Source organism: Lissotriton vulgaris, chromosome 1_1 (genome assembly GCF_964263255.1).
Source record: "Lissotriton vulgaris chromosome 1_1, aLisVul1.2, whole genome shotgun sequence".
NCBI classification, from domain to species: domain Eukaryota; kingdom Metazoa; phylum Chordata; class Amphibia; order Caudata; family Salamandridae; genus Lissotriton; species Lissotriton vulgaris.
Window position 1 is genome coordinate 1,060,582,386 of NC_141685.1, and position 17,299 is coordinate 1,060,599,684.

Here is a 17,299-nt window from a genome sequence, read left to right on the forward strand (position 1 = left end):
AATCTTGCCAGCCGCAGAACTTGTTGTAGAAGCCCCTGCTGTCGTCGCTGGTGTCGTCGACGGTGGCAGCGTTAGAGACGACATCTCTACGAGCTTGGACTTCTTCCACGGCTCAGAAAAGGCCAGCGTCGACGACGAGTCTTCCGTCGACGTTGTCTTCGTCGACGGTATCTCCGTAGACGGCATTTTGATCATCGACGATGTCCTCGACATCGGTGCGGTCGTCGTCGGTGCGCTCGTCGGCACATCCTTTCTCGTCGACGGCGAGCCCGTCGTCGAAGTTTTCGTCGTCGTCGCCTTCGTCGTCGACGGTGGGCTCTTTATCGGCGACGCCGTCGTCGACGGTGTGATCTTCGTCGTCGACGAGGTTTTCGACGTCGACGACGGTTTCAGCAGGATAATAGATGGAATAGGTCTACCTGCTGACGACGATGATGGAGTTGTCGTCGTCGATGGGGAAACCGACGACGCTGTCGTCGTCGACACAGTGGTTGTCGCTGTGGTAATCCTTTGCGCATGCCTGCTAGATGACTGAGCAGGCTTCTTAAAAGTCTGGGTATCTTTGGCAGACACTGAAGATGTTGTAGATCTTGCCTCTGAAGACTTCTTTTGTGCCTTCCTAGAAGGAGTGTCTGAGGGGCCAGGGGAAGCTACCCTTGGCCTCTTTAGAGAGACTTCTGAGGTCCTTGACACGCTACCCTCTGAAGATTCCACATTGTCTCTCTCCTTGAGCCTGTCAAGCCAGATGAGCAGGCGACCTTCCCTGTCCCTTAAGGTCTTGTTGGGGAAAGACCTACATATTTTGCAGTCTTTAGGGACATGGTCTGGATAAAGGCAATATAAGCACAGGGCATGCTTATCCTCCACATGTAACCTTTTCTTCCCACATGAAGAGCAGGCCCTGAAAAAGGCTTTCTTCTGGGATTCAGACATTGTAGAAAGCAGTAGAAAGAAAGCACTTACTGCAGAAATAAGTGGCTGAAGTAATCCTTGAAGATGTAGAATGAAGAAACCACTTTTAAAAGTTAAGTAGATGGTTTTGAAGAGATCCTGAGGAGAACTCAGGCTGGAGACTCCCTAGCACAACGTGCGGTAGAAAATCTGAGGGACTGAGGCTCCTGCCAGGAAGGTTCTAGAGGGAGGTCATAGCTGATTGGCTGGCTCTAAGAGTTTGGTCCTTTTTACATAAGGACAAGGATAGGCTACTAAGGTGAGGCCCTTAGGCCTATTTTCTCTATGTATGTCTATAGGACATTACTTTTCTATGTACCGGAGGCTCCCGTCTCGACGACGGGGAATGATTCAGGCATGTGAATCTATGAAAGACACCCTTAATACTGGATAAACTTAATAGACTGGAATGTCGCCCAGAATAACTATCAGTGAAGGAGATTCATTCATGCATTCGGTCGATGACTTTTGACCTCAGTTTTTAGATTTGTGACACTATTGATGAACTTGGAGCAGACAAACCTGGTGCTGGTAATGGGCAGATTCTGTCTATGGTTGAGGGTGGGATCTTTAAAAATGTTTTAGTGGGGGCTTTTGCTAAGGAAGTTGACAGACAGGACGCGCTCCTAGGGAGCTCTAACTTCCCACCAATCAATCCTTCACTTATCCCTCCTAATCCTCCCCATCGGCACTGTATTATCCCCAAGGCTTATGTCTGGACAAGCTGGAAGTATTGCGTGGAGAGCCCTGACCGCCCTTGCCGTCATCAGACCCCACAAGGTGTTGGGCCTTCTCAGGTGGCCAGACTCAGAGGTCCATGGCCCACTGCAGTAACGAGGTTTGCCACCTCCCAGCTGCTGGCTGGAGGTGTCCTGGGGCCGCGGGGCTCTGCTGCGGCCCCTGTGCATGCTGCTGAGAGGCTGCCACTCCGACACCTGTGCTGGGTGGATCCTGGATCCAGGGAGGAGAGGCGAGTGGCCTGTGAGACTCTTGTGACCTGGTGCGGCCAGACCCTGTGCAGCTCGGGAGGTCAGAAGAACTAGCCACGTAGGAGGATGGCACTGGGACCCCACTCAATTGGAGTGGGGCCCAGTGGTAGTTGAAAGACAGTGCAGTGTTACCATCATGGTTGTGGTGGGGGCCCGGGGGAGTTCCCGTCCAGTCGCAGGGGTCTTTTCTTCCCAGCCCTGGCAGACAGCGGTGTGCTGGCCGGGTGTAGTGCCCTGCCACCCCGTGACCCACTGGTAGGTCCTTCCTCCCCACACGGGTGATTGAAGCAGGGGTACCCGGGGGGAGCCTGGGTCCTTGTTTGCTGCAGTGGGGCGGTGTTCCCAGTGAACTGAATGCCGGCTGTGGGGCCAGAAAACAAGTACTGTAAGACGTCTGGGGCCTGCTGCTGCTCCTGCTATTGAGGAGCCCCAGCACCTAGGAATGGAGTGTTGATGGGTGGCAAACCGAGCCCCTGCTCGTTGGGAGGTGAGACCCGGCTTGACTGTGGTACCAGGTTCTGCATTACTGGCGGGGCAGGACGCCATGAGGAACTTGCCTGGGCACAGTGGTGGGGAGGGGGGGCCCTTTCAGGTGGACTGATTATTGAGTGGTGCTTTGATATGCTTTATACCTTAGCACCCCGATGATCCTAGTGCCCCCACATGACATCCCTCCCCAACTGAATGACTACGCACCTGGTGTGCAGCTACCCGATCCATTGGCCTAACTGTCACACAGGCTTACGGCAGTGCCGCTGGCATGGGAAAAGACAGATCTCAGCACCAGGTCTAGGGTAATGCCATCACATAATATAGCACCACACACCAGCTGCCGCATAGGATCACTCAGCATGGTCAGGCGACCTTGTCCAAACAGTCTCCGGAACAAGAGGCTGAACCACTCAGGGCAAGCTCTAGTTGCGGCCATTCAGGGCTCTAGGGAAGCACTTGAAGGACAAATTGCAGATGTATTCAATGAAGTCAATCTCCTATGTGCAAAACTACACAAAGTAGCAGACAAGATAGACAACGCAGAATCCAGTATCAATACCTTGCAGTCGGAGGTGTGGTCTTCATTGACATCAAACAAATCACACTCTCAACCATCTGGTGTCTCCCTCTCTTTAGAGGGTGAAGAGGTGTCAGCCCAGGCTGAGACAGCTTCCCGGGCACATACACAGCCGCATCAGAGTACTTCACAGGTTTTTTTGTTGTTGCAAAAACGTACAGATTGAATTTATTAGAATATGTACATTGCAACCGAATACGTAATTTTCCCAATTAACTTTTTCTCCAGCTTCAGAGCACTGGGTGGTCAGTAAACGTAATTCACCCCTTCGTGTTCTTTAGGTGATGGGCAATGCCACAATTGCACGTTAACAAGCGAGCTGGTGAGAAAAGGCAATTGTCCGTTAAGGGGCACAACAATGGGGTGCAATTTTATGGGTGTAAAAATTACAGCTTGTCGCTTGAGTAGCCTGAACTGTATTATATTTGCAAAAGAATGATGGTGATCAGCAAATAATCGAATAGAGTTATGATGGGTTGGAGTTTTTACATTCCTTTTGTAATTCTTGAAAATATTTATCTCAGATTCTTTAATATGTTAGTAATGTGTCCAATCTTTTATTGGATTGAATTTCTTTTTTTTAATGTAAAAATTACACAAAAGTAGAAGTACAAAACAATTAAAGGTGTTAATACGCTTTAATTCAGACCCATGCACAGGTATTTTTTTCCAAATATGGAGTCTTTAGTCCGGTAGACTGGCACATCACTGATTTTGGATATTTCATCGTTTTCTAATGCGACGTAAAGGTCCTTCAAAGTGAAATATCTGAGCTCCGGATATACATCTCCAAAATAAGGGACCCTCATCTAAATCTGGAAGCAAAGAGGTCTGGCAATGCAAGGATGAGAATTAAAACAACACATACTTTTCACTGGATGGATCACACTTATGTTTTTGACCAATTATATTCGGATGTTTCGTGCATGCTGAGCTAGATATTCTGTGATCCCCAACTGCTTGCAAGAAAAAACTGCAATGTTTATTTACCACAGGAGATGTTGCATTTAAGTGTATTGCATATGGATAGTAGGCAGTAATGGTGGAAGACAGTATGGTATTACATCAACCCATTCTAAGCAGACATCCCTGAAGAACAGACTCAAAGAAATATTAAGATTTCCTTAATACCTTTGAACAATGTGGTCAGAAAGATTAACTTTGATTGTGGTAGACATTATATCAAACCTGAAAGATTTAAGCACTGCAAAATGTAAATGAAAAATGTTGTCAAATAATTAACAAAAGGTGAATCAGCAACCTGTTTTGAGAAGTAGGGTTTTTGGTTTGTTATCCAATCATTGATCTTTTTCTTCCTCTTAGGCGAACTTCATCCAGTTTCTTAATTACTGGCCCAGACTTTTTAGATGTAGCCGAGTAGCTCTTTAGAAGCGCTGCAAAAAGATCCTCTGTATTGGGATGAGTACTGAGGAATGCTTACTCCAAGACATACAGGTCAACGCCTTTATCTTCTGGAAGTGCAGAGATGGAACTCAGTCCAAAATCTGTTAAAACTATGTCCAGGGCTTCTGCTGGTGATCGTAATAGCTTATTAGACGTTCTTAAGTCTCCATGAACAACATCTTCGTAGTGCATTTTTGCCAAAATCTGGCCTATCCGCTCAGCGAGGGGGTAGAGTTTTGCAGTATCATTTTCCAAACGTTGCAGGGTAGTAACATGATCCCGGATAGTGGTTGAATGTACAATATCCTCGAGGTATATACAGTTGGAGACGTAGTCTACAAAGTAGACCACTGGAGCAGAAATACCTGCTTTCCTGCATCTAAGGATAGAGCGGACCTCTTGGGATGTCCTTTAGTTTCTCCTAACTTCCCTAACTAATAACCTTATCTAAAGCTCAGTTCTCATTCTAAAAAAGAAAACATTTATTCAAGAATTCTTACATCTCAGGAAAATCGAATTCTTACATCTCAGGAAAATCAGCATACCGACAGCATCTCAGGAGGAAATCGAAAAGAGAGTTTTTTCTTAAGAAAAACCACGACTTTTTATACCCTTTTTCACTAACCTTATCTATCTAAAAAAGTAACTGTCAGTACAAACTCAAGTTCTGATTGGACAATTTGAGGGTGGATGAGCATCATCTCATCATCCTAATATTCAATTTCCGTAGCAATAGCTGAATTTTAAAGAGTCCTTTGTTTGAGAAAGTCTTTGACCTAGTCACATCCTCAACTAGCTACTACAGGATCCTTTCCCACGATCAGTAACTCAAATGTTCATTCTTTTTGCAGTCATCAGGGTAAGCAGTCATTGAACCGCTCTCGCTCAGGCGTAGGCAGCTCACATTCAATCTCGGCATTGGGCTGCGCATGCTCAGTTTATCTTCCATTCACAGTTAATAAAGCAGCCATCTTTTTACTAGGCCTCACGGGCCAGAACGGGAACTATCATAGAAACAAACACAAATAAATGTTAATTGTTGAAATATAGCCCTTCTGTTTACCTCCCCCCAAACTAAGGGTTTCCCTGTTAGTTGTTACCTAGCAAATAAGCAACATGTATGTGTGATATACTCACTTAACTCCATGTTTTTGCCACAAAACACAAACAGAAAGCACATTTATGCCGCTTTTGATTAAATTAAAGCCTTGTATTAATAAACATGACAACATTACTAAATTAGTCAGTTATAGTTTTCCATTCAAGCAAATTCGTATTCCCACGTATATTTGTGTGTATATTCTATACTACGTTGATTAGTTTTTTAAAACCACACAATTAATAAAGGTTACAGTTATGAGGAAATGATTTCACGAGGGGCATACAAAATTTTGTTTTTCCACCTCGCTTCATCACGGGTCACTCACAGATATAATTCAAAGCCACTTCAAAGTGCTAAATTACACAGCGGCGGTCTCTTCCTTTTTTCCCCAGACAAGGTCAAAGACATTTTCCACTTCAGCTGCCCCCAGCCTTTCTTTTTCTTCTCTCTCTTTCTGTTGCGCTCCTCCTCAATTGTAGAAAACCATGATTGTTCTTTGCTTTCCTTTCCATCATTTGTTCCTCTGTGAAATGGATTAAAAAAAAAAGAAGAAACACTTTTGCTGCACATGTCTTTGTCAGACATTTTTCTACTCCAAAATGCAGCCTCAGGAGGAGAGAAAAAAGGTTTTAAAATACATACAATAAATACATAACTAAATAAAGCAAGACAGAGTAGTCGCAAAGTGGCCAGATTGGATTTATTTACACTCAAACACATTAGCGCCACCTTACAGAGTTTGACAGTGAAGCGCTACTTTTCTTTTCATGTTGTTAGCTTTTCAAGCAAAACCCCTCATTGATTTCTGAAAAATTAGTGTAAAAGCTTTAAGTAGTATTCCCTAGGAGTATTTGCTTTTTTCCAGTATGTTGTTACCTTTTTTTCAGGCAGCATATTACTGCAGTCTAGTGCATAATTTGAATTGAATTGCTTCCAGGTGTTTATAGCGGGGCACAATTGGGTTGCAGCTGAAGGCAGTGTGAGTTTCTCTCAGTGGGGCAGTATGGTGTTCAGTGAGGGAGAGGATGTGGCACTCTGCAGATGCCAGAAACTGCAAGGCTCTGAGACAAATGGCTTGTGATAGCACGTTTAAGCATATTTGGGGCATTCTGCAAATGGCAAAGTTTTCAGATGAATGTATAGTGTCGACCAATAACAACCGAGCGCATGTGTGCAATGTCAATTTAAATAAATGTGGAAAAATACTAGCTGTGGCGTCGTCTTTTGCTTGAGGCAAAAATAAATGTGGATATATAAAAAATGCCGAAAAAATAAATATGGATAAATACAGACGGAAATGGAAAAAAATTGAATACCATAAAACCGGGAGCCCTAATTATGAAGACCGTGACAAGGATGTTATCCTGAGTGCCGCCAGGGAATTTTCGGTCCCGCAATTTGAGAATCACAACATCGCCTTATACGTGGGTTACACTCATAAGGTGCAAGAGAGACACAAGTCCTTCCTTGCTATGAAAAAGAATCTCCGGGAAAGGTACATTAAGTATATGTTGTTATATCCTGCAAAACTCAGAGTCATTGCTGATGGGAAATCACACTTCTCTGTGCATCCTACCGTCCTATAGCTCTACTGAATAAGGATCTTAAAATTTACACCAAGCTTCTGGCAAAACGCCTCGATCCATGTATGCCGGGCCTCGTGGACCCAGATCAGGCCGGCTTTATCCGCGACCGACAGGGAGCAGACAATGTGCGCTAGATCGCGCACCTCGTGGGGAAGGTTCACCACTGGAAAATTTTGTCAAAACAGAAATTCCCTTTGGGCACATTAATGAAACCAAAATGGTAAGACGTACATTAAACTTACAAACTGACCACGAGCAATCTAATGGTAAACTCAAATTCTGAGACAACAAATAAATTCAAAATGTACAGTTTTATTATATAGATAAAAATAGAATTAAAAACAATGTTAAAAACATACGTCAATCAAGGGAAAACAGACAATATATGGAAACAAATAATATTCTAAAGTTCATCAAATGAATTCCTAAACCTAAACACGGGGAGATACTCAAAAAAGGTATATTCAGCCTAGTCAGAATACTCCTTCAATAGATATAGCATAGATTCTCTCCCCCAATTCTCAACGCGTTTCGACGGGCCAAGAATCATACAGCCGTCTTCATCAGGAAAAATATTAACTGTCTTCCCAAGATAAGTCTAATTTATGTAATCCTTATTCATGGATGTAAGACTTATTCACTGCAGCGAGTAGGGTTATCAATCTTTCTTAATAACAGATAGTCCCGTTTACACGCGGTAGCTCTGTTCCGATCTGCTACAATTCGAAACGGTGGTATCATTTATTTATATTATTCAGTAAAGCATTTCAAAGGGTGCCTTCAGGGGGATGCCTTCGTCTTCCCGTTCTTTCGCACTCCTTCTTGAAAAATAGATACCGGCGCCTTCCGCGTGTAATCTCCTGAGTGTTCTGTAGACGTGTCACCACTGGAAAATCCTGGCCTGTCTTCTGTCTCTGGATGCGGAGAAGGCCTTCGACCGGTTGGACTGGACCTTTCTTCGGGCGATCCTGCAAAAATTTGGATTGGGCCCTAAGATGTTAACGAGGATCATGGCTCCGTATGTGGGGCCGCAGGCTAGAATCCGGGTTAACGGCGCACTGACGGCGCCGTTCTCTATCTGCAGGGGCACAAGGCAGGGGTGCCCTCTGTCGCCCCTGCTGTTTGCCCTTGCGGTGGAACCCCTTGCAGAAATGATCCGCCGAGCGCCAGACATACATGGCATCGCAATTGGTGGTCAGAACAACAAGGTGGCGCTTTTAGCAGGCGACCTGTCCTTACCCTGACGCGTCCCTGGGAATCCCTTCCGGCCTAACACAGGGTGCTCTGTCTCTACGAGGGCGCCTCTGGCCTCAAGATCAACCATGACAAGTCCTGGGCCCTTAATCTTACCATCCGGAATGAGGAAATGCCCGCTCTTAAAGATGCAGCGCCCTACCAGTGGGCCGAGCGCCATGTCCGCTAATTGGGCCTCCTGCTCATCCCCCTCCTTGGACACATGGACATCGGTGAATTGGCGGGAATGTCGGATGGCGGTCCTCGAAGACTTACAGAGGTGGAGGCCCCTGATGCAGTCATGGCTGGGTAGACTTAACGCTGTCAAGATGTCGATCCTCCCCAAAATCCTGTATTTATTCCAAAGCCTTCCCACTCCGGACCCACTTCATTGCATACGAAGCTTACAACGAGAACTCACATCCTTTATATGGGGCGGAAAAAGGCCCCGCTTCTCGCAAAAGCTCCTCATGTCGCCGCGGGATAGGGGGGGTTTAGCCTGCCCTAACTTGGTGCATTACTATTGGGCCTCTCATCTCCGCTTCGTGGTGGAGTGGGGAGTCACAGAGAGCAAGAAGGGATGGCTGCACATGGATCGAGTAGTGACGGGGCGAACCATCTGGGACCTACCATGGCTGCATCGCACGGCCCGTTCCAGAAGAGCCTATATGGCAGTGCCCACGAAGACAATGTAGCCGTGTCCAAAGGCCTCACCACGTTCCCATCCCCACACACTCCCATAGCCGGGAACCCACACTTCCCGCCGGCCCACCAATCCTGCGCCTTCGACAAATGGACACAGGGCAACTGAAGGGTGATCTGCGACCTATTTGACGGGGGCACACTCAAAGCATTCGAGCATGGCCAGGACGAATTTCGTATACCGCGGGAGGCGAGATTGCAATATGCACAGCTAAGACACTGGGTCTCTGAGGATATGTCGCAGGCAGCCACGCGAGAATTTACTCCTTTTGAGAAATTGGCGCGCTCCCTTGGGAGACTAAAGGGACTGATTTCCCAGATCTATCACATTCTGCAGCATCCGACGAGCTTGCCATCTCACACATACCAACGCCAATGGCAGCTGGCGATTGGCGCAGATATTGAGCCCCCGCAGTGGGATAGACTATGGCGAGATATCCCCAAGATATACGGGAGTATCCCGCAAAGGGGAAAACGCCTACAAACTCTTGACCCAGTGGTATTACACACCCCAACACACCCCAACGTCTTCATAAGATGTTTCCCGCAGTCTCTCCCTTGTGCTGGAGGTGTCGATCTGCATCATGGGACTTTGTCCATATTTGGTGGGGGATGTACAGTGCTGTCCATCTTCTGGAAGGAGGTTCTTAGCCACATAAGGGGGGTGCTGTGGTTCCCCTTGCCTGAAGAAGCGAGCACGATCTTACTTAGCATTAAACCTGCCAACATTAAGGCACTTATCCGCAGCGACTGGATTCTGACGCTCCAGATGCTGGGAGCAGCTAGGCAAATCATAGCCCTATACTGGAAGAGGAACGAAGCCCCACCCATAGCAACCTGGTTTGTAAAACTCTGGCATGTTATAACAATGGAACTCCTCACAGCGCGATTGCAAGCACGCGGCATACGCTTCGGGGCTATCTGGAAGCCTCTAGTTAGCTATCTTTGCAGTATAGAGCATGCGCGCCACATGCCCACCAGGCTCAGGACCCTGCGCCTCTTCGATGATGCTATGGCCCCGCCCAACCTCGATAGACTGTTGCCTTAGACACTCCTGGAGACACAGACAACACGTTGAGCCCTTCTCCCCAGTTGGCCCCCTCCTTGACGCGCACCCCCTTCGTCTCTGATACACTCTTTGCTTCTCCTCTTTCTAGTAAATCTCTCTCTTTTCTTCTTTCACTCCTTTCACACTCTTGGTTTCGCATATGAATACGGAGCCCCGTTGGGCTGCCTTTAATTGTTGGACTAGTTACCAGATTGCCTTTTATAAATGAACCTGACACATGGGCTACTTGCAACTCCGTTGGATGCAACTGCTTACAGCATTAAACGCGGCCGGCCCCAGCGGGGTTGTAGGCGAAACGCTGTGTAAACCCTGTTTCTCTGTACAGGGCCCTGGGCCCTACTGCTGGACTCTATTCTTCACGGCTGGCCCTTCTTAGGGTTGTAGGCTTAACGCTGTGTTATCATGCATCTGTTATGAGCCTTAATACTTGAAAATAAAACAGATTTGAAAGTAAAAGTAAAAAAAAAAAAAAAAACTTAAATAACTGTTCTTTACACTTTATATACCACTGTAAGATCTTATAGCTAACCTTTTGATGAACTCTGGTGAGGCAAAGATATTCGATAACGTGGTACACCTGGTGAAACAATTTCAGGAACACAATCTTCAAACCCTTTCTCTTTTGGGGATTTAAAACATCTGAATGTACTATGTGCAACATTCGCAAAATGATATTCCCTCAAATCCGGGAAAGCCAGCCCGTCATCTTTCAGTGGCCTATATAATGTGTCTAACGACAAACGAGGAGGATTACTATCCCAAATAAAGGCTGGAAATACCCTTCATCTCTTTAAAAAACCTCATCGTAAGGGCACATGGAATAGCAGCAAACAGAAAATGGCACAGGCAAAACTGACTTCCGACTCAAAGAATTTCGGCCCATTATGGAGAAAGGTAGCTTATTCCATTTTGTAAATAGTGCCTTGGGCTGACCTAACCGATTCTAAAAGTGTATGTCTCTTTCAAGAGACTTGGGCAAGGGAGGAGCACACCTCCCGGGGCTTTGAGATATTTACAATACCGGCAAAATGGGGAGGGAGAGGTCGTCCATCGGGAGGTCTTGCAATCTGGGTGGCATCGCACTTGGGTTGCCTAGCTACACGCCAAAGTGTGGATTCAGAAGACATATTGGCCGTCCTCCTTGAATGGCCCAGATCACTCAAACTACTTATAATAAATGTCTATTCCAGACCACTCCCTATATCCAGTATCTCAAAAACCATAGAAGAATTGTCCTCTCTTCTGGAGGCCATTCCGGATGGTACATCATATGTAGTGGGGGGGGATTTCAATTCGCATTTCGAGCCATTACCGGGCCGCCTTGATGGACCCTCCCTAGAGGAGGATTCAAGTTGGCAGGTTCCTCCCACAGAGGCCCCCACTCCGAGAGCATGGACACCACTAGCCGTGCGGATAAATACGCTCACCCTTACCCATGGCCTCAGGGCTTGCAATGGCCGCGCCAAATCCGATATCCCGAGTAAATGTACATACAACAAAACAGGGAGAGAATCAAGATTAGATTATCTCCTGGTACAATTATCCGCTTGGAAAAGGGTTATAGACTTCAGAGTAATACCCAGAGAAGACAGCGACCACAATGCCCTAGAACTGGAATACGTCATCCCCCGTACTGAGGACAGGGTATCAAACGAACAAAAGCCCAGGGAAGGACATCTCCTAGAAAATAACAGAAGGAGAATAAGATGGGAGAAGCTGTCTACTAGAGACGATAAGCTAGCTATCCTCTACGCTAGGATCACACCGATTTTAGCAGAGGCATTCGCCTCGTGGGCGCCATTGAGTACGCAGGAAAATAGAGAGCACCTCCGGAGCTTACATGAACAATTAATTAAAACTTTAGAGATGGATCTGTTCAGTAGTGGCCCCTCTAGGACCAGGGGAACACAAAGATACCTGGTTAACAACTCATGCCGAAACGCCAAACGCGACCTTGTGCTTACTATCAAAGCGGGAGGATCGCGGGAGGAGATTCGTGCTAGAAGGCGGGCGTACAAGACACTCGTGGCAAACGCCAAGATAGAGTGGGATCTCCAACACTGGGAGAACCTCTCTGAGCTACTAGCAATTAGGGACTCCCGCAAATTTTGGCGTGTAGTTAATCCTGGTTCTGAAAATCTTCCATCGGCAATCGAACCAAACATTGCCCCAAGCGTGTGGCAAAACCACTACCAGTCTTTATACGCCCCGGAGGCTGGAATGTTGGAATTCCCCACCCCATATCATGCAAAATAACCAGGCACCGGAGCCTTTCACCGAAAAAGAGGTAAGGGTGGCGATTGCAGGGTTATCCTCAGGAAAGGCACCGGGCCTGGATGGGGTGCCGGGAGATTTATTTAAACAGGAACCAGGCATCTGGGCGCCCTACCTTCTGTTGATGTTCAATGCAGTTCTTGAGGGGAAGGAACTACCTGACACTTGGCTGGGGGAGGAGGTGGTCCTGATTTTTAAAAAGGGATCTCCCCTGCTTCCAGCCAACTATCACCCAATAAGTCTCATTGATGTGTCGCAGAAGCTATTTGGCAGGCTAATACTGAATAGGCTACAAACCTGGCTGGACGAGACCGACACCCTTAGTCCACTACAAGCAGGATTTAGAAAAGGAGTCTCCACAGTCGACCAAATATTTCGATTAAATATCATTTATTGGAAGACAGCACTGATCGAGAGCGGCACTCTTTACACGGTCTTCGTGGACCTACGTGCTGCCTTCGATTTAGTCCCCAGGGCAAAACTGTGGGAGGTAATGGCCGAGCTGGGCGTCCTGGGAGACATCCTTGAAATCCTAATTAGACTCCACAAAGATAACTACGCCCGAGTTAGATGCGGGAAAGGTGGCAAGCTGACTGACAGGTTCCCCGTTCGCAGGTGGGTACGGCAGGGTTGTGTTCTAGCCCCGACCCTGTTTTGCCTCTTTGTGAACGAGGTGATAGAACATCTGAGGAGGATTCCCAACATCGATGCACCAAAATTGAAAGGCAGCCGGGTGCCCGCGATTATGTTTGCGGACGACACCCTGCTGCTGTCCAAATCGCCAATGGGGTTACAGAGGGTCCTAGATGGCTTCTTAGGCTTCTGTAATGAAAGGGGGCTTGAAATCAACCTTGTAAAGACAACATTTATGATTCTTAACCCTAAGGCCAACAATCGCCCAAATCCCCGCCTGGGCACAACATGTCTGGAAAGGGTTTATACAATAGAATAGCTTGGAATAACCCTAAACCAGAATTTAACATGGTCGGCCCACATAACAAAAGCTAGCACGAAATTAGCTCAGAGGGCGGGAGGCATCACGAGAATTGCTAGGAAATCCCCACTTCGCCCGTTGGCACCTGCCATCCATATTTACAAAGCTCAGGCTCGGGGGGAATCATCTATGGTAGCGAGCTGTGGGGCCACACCTCGACACACACTATTCAGACCATAGAAAACAAATTCATCAGACAGCTGGTTGCCCTCCCCCCAAGTACTCCACTTCTCCCACTAAGACTAGACCTGGCTCTGAGACCTATTACGGAAAATTCCTTGGCTAAAGTACATCAGGAGAATGTGTGTGACTCTCGGAGCGCCTGAGTTATGGTCAGATCCGGAAAGTGCGTCCGCAAGGATCTCCAGAAAAGCACTGTCCAGTTTGTTTTACAACTTTATGCTTCAAAAAACATTGGATACCACCCGGGAAGGGTCCCTAACTGATCTCTTCATTAAAATTAAAGACTCATACAGTCATGAATGTGTTCTGGATGGCATGACACCGGCGTTCACACGGAAGGTCTTCCTGCAATGGAGGTATGGGTCTCTCCCCCTAAGGTCCTTTACAAAGGCTTGGGTAGGTGGATAAGAGACAGGGGCATGCCCGGCTTGTGCATATAAACTGGAGAGCGACTTGCATGTGGTTCTGTTTTGTGGAGCCTATACCAGAATTAGGAGACACTGGCTGGTTCCTCATCTAAAAAACTTGGGCTTCAGAACATATGCTCCGGCTTATAGAGTCCTAAAGACGGATCTATCATCGCCAACAGTGTTTGCTATGGCAAAATTCCTGACTGCAATGTGGCGGGCACGTGCACGAATAATTAAGGACACTATACCTTCGTGAAACACCTCTTCCACCTCCCTTGTATTTGGCATAGCTATTTTTTCTAAAACTGTACTATATATAGTATTTGGCACATCTGTTTTATTAGAACTTTACTCTATATAGTATATTTGTATAATGCTTTTATTGTGTCTTACACGCATTTTAACAATCAATTTATTTTGTATATATCTTTTATGATCTTCTATGATCGAAATAAAGATTTTTTGAATTGAATTGAAATAGTGCCTTAACCTTACTAATTAAAGAGACATAATTCAATACGAATAAGTCATTAACTCTTTTTGAGAAATATACCCTCGATAACGCTTGGGCCTAGAATGAACCAGAGGCTGAAACTCAGAAAGTAAATTGTTGAGTGTGCAGTTACATAATAAAATCTCAGTTTTAAGCTTGTAAATCTTATAACCTTCCAAAGCTTGGTATGCTTGAAAGATTGCAAAACAACTCTTCTGGTTCTCCATTTCAGGTTTTAAAAACAGCACAATGTCATCAGCATACAGCTTTATAGGAGTCATCCCGCCTATAGGCGGTGATATATTTAAATTTGTCTGTATAGCTAAAGCTAACGGCTCTATAAAAAGAGAAAAAAGTATAGGCGACAGGGGGCAGCCCTGTCTCATCTTCCTGGTCACCCCACGAGTCCCGATATTTCTGTAATTTAAAATGATTTGCGCTCCTGCACCTTTATATAGACTTGATATTATCTTGACCAATCTGGTGGGGAATCTAAACTTCTTAAGAATAATAAAAAGGCTCTTCCAACATACCAAGTGAAAAGCCTTTTCGGTATCTAAAGACATCACCTGACCAGGAACTTTTTTTGGTGCAAAATAATCCAGGGCTTGCGTTAAAAAGTTTGTGTTGGAGAATAACTGTCTCCCAGTCACAAAATCGCACTGATCTGTGTGGAGGGCTGCACCCATAGCATGACTCATACAAATCGCTAAAAGTTTTGTAATGATCTTGTAATCTACAATTAAAAGACTAACAGGCCTATATAAATTAAGGTTCTCATTATCCTTGCCTTTAAGAAAGCTGACAACAGTTGCAATATAAAATGAGGCAGGGACTTTACTCCCCTCCAAAATCTGGTTAGCAAGTTTTACCAATTTTGGGTTTAAAACTGATGCAAATCTTTTATAAGTTTCAGCTGGAAGGCCATCTTCACCACAAACGTTACCATTACGCATTGATTTTACAGCCACCTCAATTTCATCAAGTTTGATATTTGCTTCAAGGGCTTGTGCTTGGTATGATTTTAGCTTTGGTACGGGGAGCTAATTCAAAACATTTCTGAGCCAATGCACATTGACCTGCTGTTGCATGCTATATTATGCTTCGTAGTGTTTGAGAAATCTCTCCTGAATTAGCTCAGGATCTTTAATGTGGGCTTTTGTTTCCACGCCCGTGAGTGATATTATCTGCTAGGCCAAAAATGTACCTGCAGATTTGCTTTCCTCATACACGTTTTGAAGGTATGCAGAGTTTGCTATGTATCCTTGCTCGTAGTAATACTCATGTAAATACGCCTTCTTGCTCGTCTGAAAGCTATTTTGTCAGCAGTTTGGGACGGTAACAGAGCCATACGCTCCGGGCTCAATTCAGCCTCTTGCCCTGTCCGAAGTATAGATATACATTTCCTCTGCCCAATTTCTTTAGAGGTGATGTAACCTCTCAGTTGCTTTAAAACCTCCCATATATTCTCAATTCCAGTGGAATTAGTATTTCCCTTAAAATAGAGAACTATTTCACTCTGTATCTCCTTACACCACTACTTGTCTTCAAGATTTACTTTATTAAACAAGCATTAGAAATGCAATAGATCTTGCCTTTCATTACGTTAAATCCATTTGCTTTGCTATACAATACCATTAGCAAAGCAGATGGCTTTAACTTAATCAAAGGTGAGACCTATTGCATTTTCAATGCTTCTTTTCTTCTGTACCATACCATGCACTTCAATTTTTCCGACGCAGCATCTCCAGAGCCGAGAGAATTTTATCAGTGATAAAATAGCAAAGCTGACAATTAAGTATACGTTGTGAAATATATCCTACATTGCACATACACAGCAGACACAACATTGAAAAATATGAGCATATACCTAGGTTACGCCACATGCAAATTTATTGAGGCTTGTGGGCGAGAATGCAAAAATGAAATGTGCAGTAGCTGTATTGTGTTATACTAGGGTGATTTATACACAGCACTACCAAACTCGCCCGACACAGCTAAGCACTGGATTGAATGGACCTTGGAATCCATGGATACTTGAATTGTACTTTGGTTTCTGATTCTTAGCGAACACCTAGCATGTTTTCAATGAGTGGCCTGTTAAAATATGGTATATCTATTACTGGACTTACAGGAATTCTGAGTTCTGCAGCAAACACTGCACTCTCGCAGTTTTAGTGAGGGAAAATTTCCCAGAAAATACTGAGACATGCAGATTTTAGGGGCCGGAACACTGATAATGAGAGTCGTAGGGGCTGATTTACTAACCACTAGCAAGAGTGGGAGGCCCAGGGCAACAGACCACCAAAGACTAGGAACCACTGAAACAAGGAAGAAACGCCAAAGAAACAGCCACTCCACCAACAGTTTCGGGACTCCCACGCAAAAAAGGAGCAGCCGCAGAAGCAACCAACACCCCCATCGAGGCTAACACAGCTCCAGTCACTGCGCAAGCCCTCCACTGACACAAATAACACCAGAGCGGAGACCTGTGCTGCCGAAGGACCGCCATGCGCGAGCCTCCAACAAAATGCAAGCCCCCGGCGAACCAATGTGTGAAAAGGAAGACCCAACAACAACACTCCTACCCTAGGAGGCACCTGAGCCCATGCAGCAGGAGGCCTGTGTGCATCTAAACTGCCATGGCCTAGTCACTAAGCCACTGCACCTGGCCCCCAGTGCAAGGCCTCCAAAGAAGAACCAAGGAGAGGCTTGCCTTGTCCCAGCCAATGGCAGCGCAGCCTTCTGACTCAGCCCACATACAGCAGAGCGTGCTGGCAGCTACAGCAGTACACAGCATGCTCGGAGCACCGAGGAAAGTGTGCCCCGTTAAATGGAGC

The 17,299-nt window shown here is 45.9% G+C and overlaps 1 pseudogene; it reads right to left on the reverse strand.

The window, feature by feature from the left end:
* Positions 1-4,297: 4,297 nt before the first annotated feature.
* LOC147748544 (EKC/KEOPS complex subunit Tp53rkb pseudogene) lies at positions 4,298-14,740 on the reverse strand (annotated as a pseudogene).
* Between the last annotated feature and the right edge of the window lie 2,559 nt (positions 14,741-17,299).